This window comes from Vidua chalybeata, chromosome 16 (genome assembly GCF_026979565.1).
Source record: "Vidua chalybeata isolate OUT-0048 chromosome 16, bVidCha1 merged haplotype, whole genome shotgun sequence".
NCBI classification, from domain to species: domain Eukaryota; kingdom Metazoa; phylum Chordata; class Aves; order Passeriformes; family Viduidae; genus Vidua; species Vidua chalybeata.
In genome coordinates, this window is record NC_071545.1 from 5,451,647 (window position 1) to 5,469,379 (window position 17,733).

Genomic DNA, 17,733 nt, shown 5'->3' on the forward strand with positions numbered 1-17,733 from the left:
TTTGTGTTCCTGGTTCAGCATTGGCTGTAGTTGCCAATGGATGACTTGGGTGACTTCAAAAAGTCATTTTTACAGTGGTCCACATGCAGTATTACTTAGAGCTATGCAAAGCCAAGTGGCCTAAGTTCCCAAATAAAGCCCTGATGCAATGGTATGGAGGGGAATCCTCTCTCCTTTTTAAAGTCTGTGGCTTTGCTTCGTGGTTCAGGCTCAGTGGAGGCATCTCTGTGTCACAGGGGATTTCATGGGAGTGATGCTGATGCTTTAAAATATCTCCCAAGCTTTCTAAAGCAATGCAAAGAGCCCTTGGGATTATTTAGATGCTACGCCTAGTCCCTTTATCCCTTTGAAAACCAGTTCTTCAGCAAACAAAAATAATTCCTCAGGTGATTCTTGCCAGTGATTTTGCAATGTTCTTTGTGAAACAAAATGCCTAGAGTCAAGTAACAAGTGCTGTGCTCACAGGCAAGCAGGTGATGGCTCTAAAAAGTGGTGATCTGCTGTTGCTGCACTGAGAATCTCATTGTTCCGAGAAAAAATCCCCAAACTGCTCTGACCACAAAAATGAAGGTTTGGTCTGAAGAATGTGCAGCTACGTGTCAGCTGTCCAGGGCCTGTGGTGCAGGGCAAGATGGCAGCAGAGCTCCTGCCAGGAGGCTGGAGAAAGCACAAAGCACCAGGAGCTCTCATCTGCTGCCTTTCCAACCTGCCTGGCAAGCACTTGGGTAGGTGTGAGTAAGGATCTCCTGAAGAAATACAAAAACGGCCCACCAGGGGCCATCACCTTGAATTTGCCCTTTCAAGTGTTATCTATAAATAGGGCTCCCCAGAGCAATCCAGCTGGCACCCTCTAGTCAAGCTCATCATGATCTCAGATAAAACTGTCAAGTGGAGCCAGATCTTCAGCAGCTTTATGGAGCCATGCCAATTTCCCCTGCTTGGGAATGAACTGGAGGAGCTTCTTCCCATGCTGGAGCCTCACAGGAAAGAAGAGGGGTGAACGTGCCAGTGGTGGCTGTGCTGCAGCTCACTGATCTTTGCAGGGTGCAGGTAGAGAGGAGCAGGTGACAATCCTCTCCAAGATTACAGAGATCTCGTGTCCCATAAGTCCCAGGTGGTGGTGGAGCCCCTGGTTTTTTGGGACTCTCACTCTGGAGCATGCCCATAATGTGGCAGTGACCCAGCTACTGTGTAAATATTTTTGAAAAGCAGCATTTGTCCCCATATTAGCAGGCAGAGAAAGGCAAGGTGGTATGGGCAGCCCAAGGTGTGGGGAAGGAATCCTGGCTCTCCCAGGGTCTGGAGTTCTGCTTTTTGTGTTTTAGCCCAGATTTTCTTCTGGAATGTGGCATCCAGCACGTTGTGCCAAGAGATGCTCTGCCCTGTGTGATGGCAGGACTGCATCCCTCCCCTGTGGGTTTGCTTCCCTGTGCCTTGGCCTGCTCCTGTGACTGGTGGGGAAGCAATTATTTTTTTAGGTGAAGAACTCCTAAGATTATCAAATGAACAGAACTGTGCAACATAAAATCTTGAATTTACTAGCTATTATTTGTATCCTTAGAAGCACAGTGTGCTGTCATCTTGCCTTTATAAAGATCAAAATCCATCCTGACAGCCTGCTTTGCCTACTTTCTCCATGGCTGAAGGCAACTTTGCAGGCCCTTGGAGCTGAAACTGTCACTTTTTGTTAATCCTGTGTGTTTCTTGTGTTTAAACTTTTGAATATATCAGTAGAGCTGGTGTAATCTCCATAATCATGACTTTATCGTACAAGAATAACTCTTGAATATCTAGCCCGAAGTTAACTCTTCTCAGACAGCAGTGACATGGGTGACAAGATGGCCAAGATGCTTTTCAGGAGATGTGGTAAAAGCTGTGGCACTGCCCAGCCCAGCAGGGTGAGGCTCAGGCTGGTGCCTTGGTTGCTGCAGGGAGATGCATGAGGCAGTGGATGGAGTGGTGCTTTCCCACTTCTGCTACTTGTATCTCACTCTGGTTTTCATTTGTCGACCTACTGTGTCCATTATCTACCACAGGGACACTTAATCCATGTGGAAAAGTCAAGGCTTAGCATTTCACTTCATGAAGCTGGTAATACATTGCAAATTAAACAACATTATTTGCTCTCTTTTCTTCTCTCTCAAGTTTGTTTCCATACAGGATGTGCTCAAGAAATGCAAGATGGAAAAAGAAAATCAATACTTATTGATGCTAAAATATTAATGTTTTTTCAGAATGAGGGGTGGAATAGAGTGAACTCCCAGGAGTTCACAGCAGCCCTGACTGCAGCGCTGCAGAGTTTGCAAAAGCATTGGAGAGCAGAGGTAGGGCCAGCATGGGCAGGGAAAGAAGGGTCTGGTGTGAGCTGACTTTTGTGCACTCTCTGACACCTTGCAGAGTGAAATGGGTGCTGTGCAGTGCCTGTCCTGTGTGTCAGCATGGGAATGGGACCCAGCATTGCCTGCTACCCCGTGCTCCTGGAAAAATCCTGACAGGGTGTGCATCCACCCAGGAGCAGCGGGAATGGCCCTGCAGCTTCTGCTGCCCAGCACTGTCCCACGCAGCCATGTCCCCCTGTGTGCCAGAGCCAGGGCTGTGCTCCTGCACTGGCACTGTCCCCTAGTCTGGGTAGTGAGAAACCATCAGGGAGCTGGGAACACGTGCACCAGCACTGAAACAAGTACAATTATTGCAAGGTGTGCATATGACTTCGCAAGGATTACACAGAGAACTAGGCCAAGCTTTCCCCATGCCGAGGGTGTCATCCCTCCCCGGTGGTCCAGCCCTCCCAGTTACTCCTTGGCAGCAGGTTTGTTGCCATTACTGTGCCAGAAAAGTGTGTTGGTGACAGAAAAGAGCAGACTGTGTGTGTGATCTTTGCAGGCTGCCTGGCAGAGCTGGCTCTGTCCTTGCTGGGCTGTCGTGAGGGGATCTGGCACCTCGGTTCCCAGCCTCCAGAAACACTCTGTGTTCACACCGTCCTCCTTTTGTTCAGGTTTCCAGAGGAGTTTCTTTTTAGATAGAAGCCTTCAGATGGGATTTATGTGAACGTGAAACCCCATCAGGCATGGGCAGATTTGGGTTTCCCAGCCCATTCCTTGGGTGCTGCTGCCATCTAGGGTGTGAGCCAGCAGAGCCTCGGTGCTGGCCACGGGCAGCCACGGCCTTATCGCACTGTCCACGGCCTTATCACACTGTCCACGGCCTTATCACACTGTCCCACAGCCTTATCACACTGCCCACAGCCTGCCCTGCAGGGTTTGCTCTGAAGGATTGATGGCAGCCAGGCCGGGGCCCACCGCAGCTGCCAGGGCTGAGCCACGTTTGGGGTTAAGCATGGTCATGGCACCTTACTGCCCGAAGACAGACTGCAGAGGAGCAGTGTTCTGAGGTGTCACTGTGGTGTGGGACACAGGGTTTGGTTTCTGCTGTTGCCATGAGCTCCCAGGTGTGCTGCAGGTGCAGTGACACTGCAGGGGCTGGCGAGGAGCCCGGGCTCACAGCAGGTCTTGCCCCTGGCTGGGCAGGTTGGCTTGGTTGTTGTTTAAAGGTCCCTGTGCAGACTGGCAGGGTGCGTGGAAGGGGTCAGAGATGGCCGTGGTGTCTCTGAGCTGAAGCCCCTCTGAAGCAGACTTGTGTTCCACCTGGGCTGTACTGCCACCTTTGTTTTTGTGTCAAACAGGTCTGGTCTGCCAACCCAAGAAGTTTTTACACACACTTAGAGAGAATGTGAGCTAAAGCCAGGCTGGCTCCTGCCCAGCCTGAGGGGCACAGGGAGGGAACAGATGTTCACTCCAAACCAAAATCATTCCTGAGCTTGAATCTGCACTAATGGCTCTGGCCCTGCATCGAGGACTTCAAAGCAAAAGGAATTTTTTTGAATAGTTCCAGCTCAGGTGTAACTGAAATCCCATTTTACAGACTGTTTCCACAGACTCCGTTTGTGAAGCCCAGGAAACAGGACTCACTTTTCTGCAGCAAACTGGAGCCTGGCTGAGCGTGCTGACGCCACGTGGATTTTCCCTGAGCTTACCTTGGTGAGGTAAAGCTCTGAGCTCAAATTCCTGGTGAAATAAATTTAAATGGGGTGTGAAACCCCTCCCATGTCCTGGAGCCAGGTGAGGGGCTGCCAGGGCTGTCTGCCACCCTTGGTATGGCTGAAGCAGGCACTGAGTAGTGCAGATCAATAGCACTGCTGTATTATTGTGACCCTCCTGACTGAAGGAATGGCCCTTGAGATGCCTGTGGACTTCAGAACGGGAGACACGGCTGCCACAAACAAGCAAGTACATTTCTTAAACTGTTTTTTATTTTTAACCATTTCTATGAGTAGAACCAAAGTGGTGGATCTGCATCTTATTCTGGCAAATCGTTTCCCCCTTGTGCCCCCCAGTGGTACCTCCTTACTCTGCTTTCACTCAGCAATACCTCACCTTTTCTGTCATTCTTCCCTTTCCTCACATCCTCTCATTTTTTCATTGTTTTAAACAAGTCTGTGTTTATATTATCTGTATAGTCCCTAGTGTAGAGTTGTGAGACAAAGTCCACAGGAATTTTGTGTTTTCATCTCAGTGGGAGCTGTGCTTTGTTCCAGGTTTCCTATTGATTCTGATGAGTTTCAGCAACTTAGAGCACAGATTCTGACATATTTTTCATGTGCTGTGGCTGTAGAATGAACTATGGATCAGATATTAGAAGATCTGTAGTTTAAAATGCTTTGACATGTTCTTTTGGGAAGCCTTATAAAGTTATTAGTCCATGCAGGTAACTTTCCCTCCTCCATTTCTTACAAATCGATTCTTTACACAGCTATTACAACTTTTTGCTCTTTTGATGTAAGTGTAGGATTGATCAAACCTTAGAGTGTGCTCAGGAGTGGAGGCATGACTTAAAACATGCAAAATAATACTGGGGTGAACATGTCTGTGGCTTGCAGTGGGGGAGCTACTTGGTTTTACACGAAGGTTTTGGGAGTCACTATTTACTTACCATCAATAAATTTTAGTTAATGCCAGTATTTACTTAGCTGACTTGCTGGGCTGTTTTAGTTTCTTTTTTTATTTTTTCATGTCTTAAAATTATGTGAAGTTGAAAGAAAATATTCTTCCCTTTGAAAGAAAGCAGAAGGCTGCACAGAGCACTTCATTGGGTAGTTCCCTGAATTTTCTTCTGGGTAGCCCCTGTTTTTCCCTTACCTTTGGAAGTACATGGCAGAAATTACTCATTGTTGCCACCCTGAGTTTTTTCCCTATTTTTTAAGGCTTCTTGGACATTTCCCCCCTCTCTGAAACACTCTTTGGAGTCCTGTGGGGCTGGTGGGAAGGTGATTCAGTTCCTAGAAAAATGTTGAGCTGGCACTTTTTAATGTGTGAGGGTTTTAGATTCATCTCAAATGAGTACACTTAAAGCTGTATTGATTTCAGTGTGCTTGGGACTTGACTTTTTTTCTTATTTCTTAATATGGATGTAGCTATTGGAGGTAGCTGCTCAGTTTAAGTGTTACAGATGGACTAAAATCCATCAGTGACTCAGAGTGCAATTAAATGCTTTCTACTTTTGGGTGTTTAGAGATTTCAGAGGCTGCTAGCAATTTGTTATGAAAGCAATTTGGTTATCACAGGTATTATACATGGTATCTTTATTTACAGACTTATATCATACCCTGAAGTGATGCTTTTGGGCCACAAAACAAGAGAAGTGGGTGCTGCACTGGGGAGTCTTTCTGGATGGGGACTGTGGTGTCCCTGCAATGGTGACACTACCTCAGCAAGACTGAATATCAGCAGAGAGAAAAGCAGCTTGCTAGGTACAGGCATCAGCAATAACTAGGAATTTCAGCAGAGACCTCTAGTGCCATAAATGGCTTTAAAGTCATTGACTAATTGATGTTCTGTCCCACAGAAAGGAAACCTTCAGCAGCTTCCCTTAGCAGCCATGGAGAGCTTGGAGCAGAGTTGTGGGGTGGATTTGCCACAGAGCCTGTGCTGGATCTGCACTGTGTGATGTGGAGCCACAGCAGGAGCCTCAGCTGCAGAGGACGTGCCCACCTGGAGTGTCATGGTGTGTGTCACCTCCTGAAGGATGGCCCCATCCCCCCCAGGGCTAACCTGGCTGGTGCCCTGCATAGGAGGGGATACCCACACCTACAGCACATGAACCAGCTCTGGGAAGCTCCAGCTCAGCTGCTGCTGCTTCAGGCCAGAAGACCCCAAACCTGATGGTTTAGACATAAAAAAGATGATTTCTCTGATGAAATTGGCCTGAAACTGGCCATTGTTGGCCTGATGAAAGTGCATTTCAATAGAGGTAGGCTCTTGGATGTATGGCTTTCCCTTCAGATTTTATTTCAGGACTGACTTGCTCAGAAGTATGGGGCATTGCTTCCTGCTGGCATGTCTGTCTGGCATCCACAGGTGGTGAGTGTGGAAGTGCCTTGATGGGCTTTTCCTCAAAGTGCTCTAGTAGGGCTCCTATAAACTGGGAATTTGGAGTAACAGCCACAAGTCATTGCATAGAAATCATTTTAGACTCCAACCAATCCAGTTTGTGGTGTGGAAACACCTTTAGTGTCTTCTGAACTTCAGTTTACTTTGCTGCAACATCTCCCTTGTTTTGTAAGAGTCCCAAAACTTGTTCCTGGATAAATCCCCATTTCCCAGCTGGCTTTCAGTATGTTCCAGATCTGGTCCTAATTGTTGCAGTGTGAGCACGTGTTATGGAAAGAACAGACAAAACCCAAAATCATCCTTGGAAAAACCCTGGTATACGGATGGGTTTTGTGTGAGCACCCAAACTGTGACAGATTAGTTTCTTTCATAGATCTAAGCTGCAGAAGAAAGAAGTTAGAGATGTCCAAATGTGCATGTGAGGAGCTGTGGGTACCCCCTGGGTGTGACCACTGAGGCCCTTGCACAGGTGCTCTGAGCTTTGCTCTTTGGCTGGAGCAGGGCTCTCTGGTGTCACCCTGCTAACACCCAGTGGCTGCAGAGTGGCCTTGCTCTTCTGTGACCCCTGTGAGCACCACAGCAGGTCTCTGCTTGCAGCAGGAGCTGCCAGCAAATAGGTTTATAGAAGGGTAGTGGCAGGAGACCTGGCAGCTGATAGCAGAGCAGCTGTATTTGTTGTTTCTGGCTACCAGAACACAAAGCAGAATTAATTTAAGCTATTGTACAGGTTAATACATCTTTTAAGGTGAGAGATATTGTTTTAATATAGTGCCACCAACATCCTAGGCAATATTTTAGTATGAAATTTTGTCTGATCTTACTAATTTTACTTGGAGAAAAACATAGAGGAAATATAAGAAATAACACATCATGTCAGGTTGCCCATCTATGATCACAGAGACCCTGCTCTTGCTGGTTGGTGCTGGTGAGAATAACTGAGACAGTGAGAGGGGCAGGAGAGCCACTTTACAGGGTGAGCTGTTTCTGCCAGCTCACCTGAGCCCTGGTTTTCAGCTGGGCAAACTGGTATTGCTCCAGATAGAGCAATTTAGCTTTCAGATGGCCCAGCATCTGCCAGAGGAGAGCCTGACTCTGCCAGGAGGTATTGTCCACCCCTGGCTCCCTGTAGGGCAATTTCTCTTGGTGCTGGTGACAGCAGTGCCACCAAAGCTGTGCCCTGCCCAGCAGGGTCTCAAGGGGCTCCTCCTTCCTGCTCAAGGGTGCTTGTAAGCTTCCTAAAGCTGAGATGTGCTAAACGTGTTCCTGCTCTGCTTAACTTGGGTGGTTTTTGCTCTCCATCAGCTGATGAGGCTTGTCTCTGTCAGCCTCGTTAACGTGCTCTGGGTAGGGCTGAGATGGTCTCAGCAGTTTGTGTGTCACCCTTCTCCTTCCTGAGCTGTTGGGTGGCCCTGGGCCCTGGGGATATGAGGTTGTGTGAACTCTGTGAGGGGAGGCAGGAGGAAAGGTCATTGCAGGGGTTATAAGGACAGGAACTAGGAAATTCTGTTTGAATCGGGGGCCTTCACTGCTCAGCTTGCAGTGCCCTTGCCAGAAACCTTGCTCAGCTGAGCTTGTTTTGAGGAGCCTTGGGTTATTTTTGTCTTAGTTTTAAGCCATTAAGGGTTATGTTGTCATGTGTCATTAAGTGACAACTCTCTCAAGGATGGGAGTTGGAGATCTTCATTCACTGTAGTAGCCTGGTGCTGGAATTCCCACATTACAGTGTGGCTCCAGGCAGTGGTGATTCAGAAGGTGGAAAAAACATTCCCTCTGTTGGCACATCAATAACAATTCTAAAGGCATCTGGGGATAGTGTCCCTGGGAATATTCCCACTTTCCAATAGGTGAAAAGGTTTGCTACTCATTCTTTTTAATTCTTTCAGTTGCTTTAGGATGCTTAATAATATCAGAACAGAAAACTTCATCACAGCTGCCCTTCAGAAATCCTTGGGCTGAGAAGACAGCTCTTTGGAAACACTTTGTAGCAGCACCACTGCTTTTAATACTGTGGTAAAATGAGGACAAATCTGTGCTGTTGTAAGTACATGACAGTGTAAAAAGTCTGGAAAACTGTCCAGGTAGGGTGGGAGGATAAACCCCAATGTCAGTCCCTGATGACTCCCTTTGGCTTCGCTTTCCTCCTCTGTGACTTTGTGAATACATTTGGCAGTGGCTGGAGTTCAAGTTACAGCCACACAGAGTAAAAGTGGATGTCATTGAAGATGTGCTCTGGAAAGAAGATGCAAACCTGCTGTACATAATGACATGGGATAATTTGAGGATTATTTCTTCCTAAATGGCCCGATGCAAGCGATAACTCTTCTGGACTGCAGCAAAGAGGACACAGCGTCCACAGAAGTTCTGCAGCATTTTCACATTTCCCTTAACCTTATAAACACCATTTTTAATGGGCTGTTAGCAGGATGTCAGGCTGGGAATGTTTTTCCCCAGCCGCTGAAGGCGGCAGACATGCCGTAAATGAACAGGGAAGCTGGTGCACACTGAACAGGAGAGGGCACTGGCACTCCAGCAGCTGTGCTGGGCTCAGCACCCGGACGCTGCCGAAGGACGGCTTTTTACTGCAGCTCAGCACACACACTCTCATCATCTTCTGCTCTTAACGTGAGCAAAGTCTATGAAAAGAGTGAATGAACTGCATTTATTGTCTGTGTCTGTCTGGGGACAGGGAAATCCACTTGCACCAGGTGGGAACTTTGAACTTGCTGGTGTCTGGTGCAGCTCCTGTGAATGTCTTTTTGAAAAGCTCTGCATTAGTGTCCTTTTTCTGCACTGACATTAGGTATTCAGTACACAAACTAAGGTGACATTCATGCTGACTGAGGCAAGCTCAGGTTGTGCATTCTCTCCTGCAGCTGTGGAAGTGCAGCCCCAAGAACCTGTGTGTGCTGCCTCCCCTCCTGCCCCATCTCTCAACCATCAAACACTCTGAAAGGGAAATTCTGAAAGGCTGAATTTCCCTCCTGCTTCACAGCATTAACCACAGTATACTGGGGAGCAATGTGCAAGTGGCTCCTAATCACTGGGTGAGGAGCTCTGAGTCAGGCTCTGTCCCTCTGGCCACCATCCCACCATCTCCAATGGTGATGCTCATGAAGAGCTCCATGCCCTGACTCAAAATGCTGGACACAGACCTCCTTTTTTTCTTTTTTTTTCCTTCTCCTCCTTGAATTTCCATACTTTTTTTTTTTCTTCACCCTTTTTGCTTTGCACATGTAAAGGGTCTATCATACAGGAAAGAACCAAGTTCTGTTTGTTTTCAAATCTAATAAGTCTTAATTAGACCCAAAGTAAAGCTTTCATGGAGCTGTCAGCATAATTACAGGCTGGGAGAGCTTTCCTGCTGAATCTAAATCCAGCCCCCGGCTTCCTGGTCCTGACAGAGTGTGCCAGAGGAAGGGAGAATAAGGCAGAGGAAGGGGGAACAAGGCAGAGGTGACAGCAGCCCTTTTGCTTCTCTCCCAAGTCCTTTGCAATTTTTTTCTGCTTTGCATGAAGGTTTGTGAAAGGCAAAGCAGAATAGGCCTGACAGCAATGGAAGGAAATATATTTAAAAACATGAAAAATAGGAAGAGAAAATGTTTTATTTGCATTATTCACCAGGTTCTATTATTTATTACATTGCTGTGCTAGTGCCAGGTTTTATAACTCCCAAAGAAATGATCATGCTTCCAAGGGCAGCTTTGTGCTGCTGTCTCTTAAATATGGACTCTTGATACGAGGCATTCTTTGGCTGCTGTTGCTGTGAGGGTGGGGAGGCCCTGGCACAGGGTGCCCAGAGCAGCTGCCCCTGGATCCCTGGAAGTGTCTCAGGCCAGGTTAGAAGGGGCTTGGTGCAACCTGTGATGCTGGAAGATGTCCCTGCTCATAGCAGGGGGGTTGAAACAAGATGATCTTTAAGGTTCCTTCTAACCCAAACCATTTCACGGGTCTGTTTCAGTGCTTTTTACTTTAAATGGTGAATTTGTCAGGTCGGGTTTTGACAGGAGAAAGGTGAACACGTTTATTCTGCTTGCTGAGTTCCCAGCCCAGCCTTCTGCTGAATTTTTCCTGAGGTTATTTTGTGAGCTTGGACAAGGGCAGGCAGCAAGGTGCAGTGGAGTGATTGCCACGCTGGATTTAACAAAGGTAATGGGGCAGCAGGACCTGCTTTCCTGCCCAAGCAGGTCAGTGGGAACTTCATCCTCCTTGATGACCTGCGCAAGCACTGGCTTATCCTCAGGCTCATCTAAACCAGAAGGCTGTCCTGGGCAGCAAAGGCACATTTCAGTCTTGCACAAGCACGTTTAGGAGGTCTCTGCATTTCAGCATTGTTTGTGAAGGGCTGTGGAGCTGCTGGTGTTCTGTGGGGTGGTTGGGATTGGCAGTGATTGTGCATGGCTGGGTATAAGGGAAATGTATGAGCTTAGGAGAGACTTTGCTGCACTTTTCATACTTATTACAGAAATGAGAATGCTGTTTTCTTGAGACAAGAGAGCAGAAATTTGGTGTTGATGTGGTTTGGTTTCTTACTGCAGGTTTGTGGGAACACTGTCCCTTGGAGCAGGCCCTGCAGCAGCTGCTGCCCACCACATCTCTGTGGTCATCTCAGATTAATATTTTTCCACTTATGATACAGGCAAGATTTCTACCCTGCTAAAAATCCACTGCTCATGGAGTCAATGCCTTCCAATGCCTTTCCATAGGCAAATATTTGCACATACATAAAAAATTCATGAATTTGCATGCAACGACCCATTCAGGTCCATGTGTCCTTTAATGAGACTCTGTCTGGAAGCCCAGCATTAAAAACTGTCCTGATTCAGTGGTCGTCTGAACCTTAAATAGCCTGGAAAAAATAAGGAGCTAAAATGTTTCTCTATGAGAATGCATAAATATTCAAATGCTAAAGTAAAAGGGCTCTCATCTCATCCCACAAGCCATTTGAGACCATTGCTCATTCAGCCACCGGAGGATTTTAGTACTTTAAAAAAACTGCCACAAAACATCTGAAGTGTGCAAAGAGGTGTTCTGCAAAGCATCTTGTAGGCATTCTGTGATGCACCCCTGAAGGATTTATTACCTCCAGCTGGCTGGCTCGCAGCACATCCTCCTTCCTTCGTCTAGATGGCACTCTGCAGTCTGCTAAAGCCCTGTGCAAATGAGCACGGAGGGGAGGTCTCAGCAGTCACAGCCGGGAGCCTGGAACTTTAGTTGCAATTTTGTCAAACTTTGGTTCCATGAATGGGCAGGAAGGGAAAGGAAAGGGAGGGGAGAGAGGGGAGAAAAATTGCATCCATGGAACCTTTTAGAGTTTATGGGCTCTGGGAACTTAGAACAGTCTTTTCTTCTGGAGCAGGTGCTGGTGCCATAATGTTCGCCTGATAATACGTGCTGAGTATTCTCCTTAACCACTTCTACCTCTCACCTGCATATTTCTTGTCCTTGAAGGTACTTCTGAGTCTTTCTGGTACTGGCTATTTGGTCCATCTGAGCTTGTTGGCCCTTTCTGACCCCCAGGTCACACAGCCTGGCTTTCAAAGGCTTGCAAATAAAGCAAAGGGGTTAGAAAATAAGGGTGCTCATTAGTTATATACTGACATACTGCTGAGCTGTCTCAAAGTAATACGTTTTTATTTTTAAAGGCAATTCTATGTTCTTCTACAGGTTTATTTTCCTGGCTCTTCTTGGGCATGAAGAGAAATGTCTCAGGGCACCAAATACAAAGCAGGATCCAATAAAGGCAGCTTGGGGGGGATGATGAATGAATGTATGGGGATGTGCTGAAATGACTGGGGGAAGTGCAGTGAGGAAGTATGAAGAGAGATGGAGGAGGTGGGAACAGCAACATGCATTTTTAAACTGTACTGAAATGGCAGCATCCCCAGTAGAAGCAGAATGCCAATGGTGCCATTTTTCCAATGGTCTGAGTTCATGGTATGCATTTCAGAATGTGAGACAGTCAAGTTCCTTAATCTTTGCAGATATCTGGGGATGCCCAGGGTACATATGCAAGACATGTATGCAACTCCCTATATAACTTATTGTAAAACTGTGGAGTTTATTGGCTTAAATGGGATGCTTGGAGAGCATCCCAAGATGCTGCAGGGACCCTCCTTCCCCATGCTGGGGCACTTGGCTGTGCCAAGTACAAATCCCCAGCACACATTGCTTAGATGTTTTCCAGGAGCAGCTCTTTGCTGGGTGGCAGCTCTCAGAGCAGGGTTTGCCAATCCCGTGCCCATTGTCACCAGGGTGTGGCTCTGCCCTGGGAGCCCACGTGTGCTGCCTGGGGTGATGGTAGGAGCACAGCTCACATGCTCCTGTACCAGCTCCCACTGCTTCCTGCCCCTGCCATTACTCATGTCTGGATGATTACCTGCATGCCTGGAAGCACTTCCTAAAGCTCTACCCTTTAATCTCTGTCCCTCCAGCGTGGGCAGCTCTTTTACAGCTGACTCTTGCCAATGTGAGTTCAGTTTGCCAGAGTCAGGTGTGCCTCGTTTGTTGTTCAGTGTTCACCTGATTGTTGCCTGTTTGAGGCTAAGGATCTCTGGGGAATGGATTTGTAAAGCTGCTGCCCAGTCCTTCAAATCCATGCCCTCAAGGCCTGCTATCTGAAGCAAGGCAGAAGAGGATGAAATGTATGTAAATCAGGAGATTTAAGTAAATTAAGTTACATAATCTAATGGTATCTATTGACCAAAGATGTGTCAAAAGAAAACCTACCTATCTACTTGCATGTACCCATCTTCTCTCCATCCCTATCCTTCCCTTCCCTGGCCAGGGGCCCTTCCACAAAGCATTGTGTTTTGTGTGACACTTGACCTGCAGCTCCAGCCCTCAGCTGCATCACTCGATGCTCCTCCTAAAATTAACAGGTGCTCTGAAAAGCACAATTCATGGTGTGTTCACATGAACCCAACTATTTCTTCAGAGCTGCTTGACCCTGCTTTGGACAGCTTTAAATTCTGTTGTGTCTGCTACCCCCAGGCCTACTTGTCCCACGGGATGAAGGCAGGAGTGATGGAAACACTTCTGGTGGGTTGTCACTCATCATGGTGGCTGGGAGGTGTGACTGGATGGACCACAGGATGGACCACAGGCCTGGTCACGCAGGATGTGAGTCACCTGGGAACTGTGCTGTCCTGACATGGAGCAAACAGGGGTAGTGAGTCAGAGGTGGCCTGAGCATGCCATGGTGGAGCACCAGAAATAACCTCAGGCTCCATGGAGGAGCTGCTGACGTGGGGACAACAGGAATTTCAGCATTCTGACAGTGTGTAAGGGGGTGGCAGAGCTCCAGATGGGGTTCCCCATGGTACGAGCTGGAGCAGGCTTTGAACCTGTGCTGCTTTTAGAGCTGACATAGGTTTTCATGTCTGTCTGCTGGCCCAGCAACACCCTCGCTGCACTGAGGAGCCTCTGACTGCACAGAGAACCTGCCAGGGCACAGCAGCAAGATTAATGTGTCTGGGAATTTCCTGGTGAGACTTTTTGTGCTATTTACCAGAAGTCCCTTGAAGGCAGAAATTATTGCATTAAAAGATTAAGGCATCATTAATCATATTTTTTTTGTCTTCCATTTTCTTCTGGCAGGCTGGCTCAGTATTACTGGTAAGGTTTTTTATTTTTTTTTTCATTTTTCTCCATTCAGAAGAATAAGTTTCTTCAAGTGTTTTCTGTGACTGTGGCATCCTCAGGTAAGAAGGAACCTCAAGAAAATTTTGGGCAGCTGAGTGGAATTGCTCACTATTGTGAACACTGACATTTTGACCTCCTTGCTTTCTAGGTTTCTTTTGACTGATGTATATAATTCATGGTTCTTCATAAAAATAATAGAAATTATTTTAAAAAATGTATTTATAAGATATAGTCGTTGTCCAAAGATCTTGCCTGGTGTGAGGGGGGGTAATGTGGGATGGAAGGTGGTTGTAGATGTACCAGTCTCTTCTGATGTGGTGGCAGGGGTTGAGATGGAGGGGTTGACCTGGTGGTGGAGCTTCAGGATGGTTCCCAGCTATGGTCTGGCTCCAGAAAGGTTGAAGTATAGTTTAGATGCCCATTTTGGAAATATTTGGGAAATGTGTCCTAACTTATAAAGCAGAAAAGTTGAAATGTAACCAAGGAAGAAATAGCCACTATGATAGAAACAGGGTGATTTTAAAATTTGCTTCGGTTATTGAGAGACTCTGCACCACGGGCCATAGATATGACAAAAAGTTGTGTCCTGGCTCCCTGGTGCTTCATTCATTTCCATGCCCACAGCTTTCCTTCTGTGCCTGGTACTACTGCGAGCAAAGCATTTCTTAATTTATGTGCTAATTAACCTGACAGAGCGAGTTGATCGTTGGGAGCCTGGGCTCCGGGCAAGCCTGTGTTTGCAGGCAGGGTTCCTTCCCTTTTATTTTAACTGGAGCAGGGAACGCGAGGCTGGAGCAGTGGGAGGCAGCGGCTCCTCCGGGGGCGGGGGTTCGGGATGCGCGAAGTGCGAGCGCTGTGGAGGATGCGGCAGCTTCAGAAATATCTGCTTTCAGCCTCCCCTTTTAATGGAAGTTTTATTTTAGAAAGTTTTAGTTAACGTCATTCTAAAGTTTATTTCCATTTTATCTTTTAAATAAAGAGGCTGTAAAGCTCCTGGCTGGGTTTTTCATTCCTGCCGGCTGGGAAAAGAGAGGTGAACGGGCTGCTTGTCTCCCGCGGGGATGCTTTAGGGGCTGCTGGGCTGCAGCCTGACCTACCTACGGCCGTGACTCACCGGGGCAGCTCCTGCAGCCTCCGGAGCTGGATCCAGCCCCTGCAAAGCCCTGTCACCTGTGCCGCTCTGTGCTGGGGCCGCTGGGTTTGCTTTGCTTCCCGTGCTGCTGCCCCAGCCTGGCACCGAGCCTGGCCAGACCCACTGTTAATGGAGAAGAGGTCAGCCTGTGCCCCGCTGGCAGCTCTGTGGGGTCTGTGCCAAAGGCTTTGCCCTGGCCGCTGGCTTGGGGAGGGGTCGCTGTGCCAGCCCACACCTCGGGGATGTGCTCAGTGGGGGAGCTGCACCCCACGGCTTTGCGGGCTCAGGGATCGCCCTCCCATCGCCTGCTGCAAACAAATCCAAACTGCATGGCTGGCCTCTCTGTGCTTTGCCTTAATTTCTTGTTTCCTACATGCCTGGCATAAGGTACCTTTAAGTGAAGTCATATAAAATGAGAGTCTTGTAGTGACACTTTTCCTAAAGAGGCCAGTTTTGTGTTAAGTGGGAGCATTGCAAAGGCCAGTTCCAAAGCTGGACTTAGGCCACTTTTGGGTTCATTTCCTGCCTTGTCACAGGCTCCATTCCTGCACTGGGCAAGTCACTGGAACCACTGTGGGCTTTTGATGGAAGTCTGTGATGAGAGCACCCAAATCCCTTGGATACAGGAATTCTCTGTATTCCCACACACACCTCAGCTGCTGCTCTGCAAAAGGTGCAAGTGCACCTCACAGATGTGATGAGCACAAGAGCAGTGACGGTATCTTGTGGGTATCTTGTATCCCCTGATGGTGTTTGTGCAGACTTCTCTCTTCCCTTGCACCTCTCCTCTTGGCTGGAGCAGTGCCTGCCCCGGGAGGGTGCACGGGTACAGCCAGTGTGTGAGGGCACTTTGTTACCGAGGAGCTTTTCCAGCCCAACACCAGTGTTAGGACATTTGGACTGGAAGCAGACTTGCTGCTCAGTTTATTCTTTGGTTTCCTCGTGTGGAATAGGGGAATTTTGAGCATATGGATAAAGCTAAATCAAAATGATAAAGTATTTCATTTCAGACTGAGGGCATCCACACAAGAATAACTCTTCCAGAATAGCTTATCACATAGACAAACTAAAAAAATTAATATATTTTGACCAGAGGAATGAAGGAGGCATGGAGCTCTGGGTGACAAGCACAGCTCCCACAAACACATAAATCACAGATCACAATAGGCTCTTTTAGAGCTGTAGAAATGATAGTGCTGTTCTGGTAATGGAACATCCTGATCCCATCTCTACATGCATGTGCTATATTTATATTCTACACTTGTATATATTCCAATCATATATATATATAAAATCCAATTTACAGATGTGGGCTTTAATTAAGAGCTCTGATGTGTACTTTTTACTAAAATAATATGTTAGGAAGGAATGTAATTCATCAAAGAAACACTAAAGAAACACTGCTGAATTTATGATGAGAACAGGGAGATAATGGGATTTCTGAGATTGTATGGATACTCTTTGCAGTCATTTGAGAGGGCAGGATATGGGGGAACTCAACTGAAAATGAGTTTTTTTCTGAGATTGTTTTAAACCTAATGTATTTGCAATTCCTGTTTTGTGGATGCACACAGATTCTTATATGAATACTGATTTTTTTAGATCATTTATTGTAACAAGTAGTTTTTGCCTGGAAAAGATCTGATGCTGCAGATTCCATTACAATATATTCTTTCATAATGCCAGTCTGTATTTCTTTTTAGTTGCAGCGTTCTAACAAATTCCAGACTTGAATTAAATCTGCTGTTTTGACACGTGAAATGTTTTTCATGTCATGTTTTTTCCCCCTTCCTTTTAATTGGATAATGTGCAGAGTCCCCCCCAGCTAATCCATGCACAGGTTTGGGTGGAAGTGCTTGTGGTGGTTTGGGAAGCACAACAGACGTGTGACTGCAGAGGGTGCTTCATTTATGTATAACTGGGCATAAAGGCCTGATGAACCCTCCTGTACTCCTCTTGTGCACAATAACCTGACCCCAGTGCACTCTTCAGTGAGCAGAAATGAGTATTTCTGCCTTCAGGCTGGCATCAGAATCTGCAGTTCTGCAGATGTGAGGTGGCCAGTGGGGAGGGGATTGTCCTGCTCCTGCCTCCTGGTGACTTTGCTGAGGCTTTGTGGGTGTTGGGCAAACCATGTGGACCTGGGGGGAGGCTGTGAGGCTGCTGGGCAGCTGTGCTGAGGCAGCTGGGGGCACTGTCCTGGGTATCATCTGTCATTTTTAAAATTCATTGAATCCTGCAGTGGTCTTAGTGGAAAGGTACAGTAACACAGCCCCAAACCATCCTCAGGTTGTCCATGTGTCAATATGAGGAATAAACCCCAAAGATTTCAGTGTCCTGTGCTGCAAATGGCCCTGGCAGGCAGTTTGAGCTGTTGGCTCCCCAGGTACACTCCATGGAGCATCTTTAATTTTCCCACTGCCATTAACCTCATTTTTGATACTGTTAAGGGATGTGTCACACATGGGTCAGAGATGGGGCAGCTGGGGAGGGCCATTAACTGGGAGAGGTTTG

General features: G+C 47.2%; 1 long non-coding RNA gene across 3 annotated transcripts; it reads left to right on the forward strand.

Annotated features, from left to right (window-relative positions):
* The first annotated feature begins 901 nt into the window (after positions 1 to 901).
* On the forward strand, positions 902 to 17,019 carry LOC128796201 (uncharacterized). Of its 3 annotated transcripts, XR_008433749.1 has the most exons (4): positions 902 to 4,286; positions 5,906 to 6,306; positions 13,437 to 13,930; positions 14,043 to 17,019. It is a non-coding gene; the product is annotated as an uncharacterized LOC128796201 (long non-coding RNA). The 3 variants fall into 3 exon arrangements; XR_008433750.1 differs by having other exon boundaries at positions 5,902 to 6,306; positions 13,437 to 17,019; XR_008433748.1 differs by having other exon boundaries at positions 13,437 to 17,019.
* Positions 17,020 to 17,733: the final 714 nt, after the last annotated feature.